At 44.1% G+C, this 2178-nt stretch overlaps 1 protein-coding gene across 1 annotated transcript in view; it reads left to right on the top strand.

The window, feature by feature from the left end:
- Window positions 1–2178, top strand: part of LOC111085693 (maltase-glucoamylase, intestinal-like) — a 39126-nt gene that overhangs the window by 35372 nt on the left and 1576 nt on the right. The window lies entirely within an intron of this gene.

The following is a 2178-nucleotide window of genomic DNA, read 5'->3' as shown; positions in this document are numbered from 1 at the left end:
CTACAAGGTTTGTGCAGCCGAGGTCATGATCTCCTTTCGAAAAGACGTCTACATAATTCACCAAAAGTTCCCTCACCTGAAGAGCCTGTAATGATGACAAATGGGCTATGCTCTTCTTATAGAGGTCAGTTAAATGTTCTGGGAGAAAATGTCCTTTCTTTATGGTTGTATCTATTGCCTCAACATTGACTAGCTCTGCCTCCTGGCACACCCCCAACAATGACCCTTCCTTAAGTGTCTGCTCACATTTAGAGAAAGTGGCCACTGTTATGGGTACTACTTGATGACCTGCCACAAGTGACCTTCCAATCTTCACATCCACTGGCCTGGATGGGTTTTCCACTGCTTCCACAAGCATTGGGCTTTTTGGAGATGTTCTTTTATTCTACCCCAAATTATCTTCTCTGACATAGGGGGTATTGTAGTTGACTTAAGTGCTGTGACATGCAAATCAACAGATGCAGCAACACTTACTGGAATTTGGCCTTTATTGTTCCCAATCGTCATTTTATCGAAGTTAACTACACACTTCCTCGGTAGTAAGTAGTCCAAACCCTAATATTCATTGGTCTTCAATGTCAGCCAAGTATACTTTGTGTCTGTCTTTTATGCCCATGAGCTCAATAGTTACCCACACTGGTCCCTACAACCTTGCATAATGTCCTGTCACACTATAGAGCTTCTGTATGGCTTCTGGTACTCCTTTGTGATCTAGCACCTGGATACTCACAAGGGTTTGTTGAGATGCAGAATCTATGACAAAGTTGCACTTTTGGCCATCCAGCTTCCCTGTCACATAGACACTGTGTACTAGCCATTTTACACTTAGCTGTTGGGACTTTCACAATGGGGGTTGGTGGGCGTTCTTCAGCACCAACCACTACTGGTTCCCCAGAGGCTGACTTATTGGTATTATACTTCTTACACTGGCTCCTCATATGTCCTTGCTCTCCACAGTTCCAACAACCTTTCTGGGTAGCAATCTTATCTTCTGTGGCATCTTCCCTGAGTTGAAGTTGCCAGCATTGAGCTCTCTTGTGGCCAGGTTTGTTACAGTACCAGCAAAGTCCATCAAACTTCTCTGAAAGCTGACCTTTTCTGGCCTTGAATCCTGATGACTGTACCAACCTTGGTATCTCTGTGCTGTACTTAACATATGATTCGAATTCAAGAGCTCTGGCCATTGCATCCTGCATACTAGAGGGGTGTGCTTGCTTTACTTGTATCTTCAGTTGTGGACTGTCCAAGGCATCTATGAACTGATCCCTCAGCAACAACTTGAGGAGATCGGGTGGTGCAGTTGGGCAGGCCTTGTGTGCCATACTTTCCAAATCCTGTGCCAGATCTTGCAGGCTCGCCCCTTTAGCAGGACTCTAGTTCTAAACCTAGCCCTGTAGACTTTGGACTGATTTCGAGTTCCATACCTGATTTCTAGAGCAGCTACCAGTGCTATAGAGTTGTGCCTATCGTCTGCTGACAACTGTCCAAGTATTTCAAGTGGTTGTCCCTTCAGGCTCGTTGCCAGGTACACTGCTTTCTGCTCCTCTGTCCATACATTCATTTCTACCAGAAACTCAAATTGTGCTCTATATGCTTCCCACAGTGCCTTCCCATCGAATTCCTGTGGCTTCCTTCGTATTAGATCACCCTTATTGCTGACACTCATGTCTGGAATGTGACTTCTGGCAGGACTGAGGATGTCTGCATTGGGATTTAGCTGCGGGGTCTAGAAGGGGCTTCCCGTTGTCTGAGGCTGATTAGGTCCATGGCTAATATATCCTCCTTGTGTAAAAGACAGTAAATCATCCTTTAATGTATTTAATTCACTTTGAAATTTACTAATGTTTTCCATTTGTACTTCTTGCCACTGTTGTTGACTTTCCTGTACTTACTGCTGACTTTTCCGCAACTGTTGGAGACTTCCTTTCTTGTTCCAGTTGCCACTGCTGTAGTCTCTCTTCTTGTTTATTTTCTTTCTCCTCCAACCACTGCTGTCGCCTCTCTTCTTGTTTCTTTTCTCGTTCTTCTTGTTTCCTTTCTTTTTCCTCCAACAACTGCTGTAATCTCTCTTCTTGTTTCTTTTCTCGTTCTTCTTGTTTCCTTTCTTTTTCCTCCAACAACTGCTGTAATCTCTCTTCTTGTTTCTTTTCTTTATCCTCCAACAACTGCTGTAATCTC

Source organism: Limulus polyphemus, unplaced genomic scaffold (genome assembly GCF_000517525.1).
Source record: "Limulus polyphemus unplaced genomic scaffold, Limulus_polyphemus-2.1.2 Scaffold557, whole genome shotgun sequence".
Lineage (NCBI taxonomy): Eukaryota > Metazoa > Arthropoda > Merostomata > Xiphosura > Limulidae > Limulus > Limulus polyphemus.
This window is presented reverse-complemented; position numbering and strand designations above follow the sequence as displayed.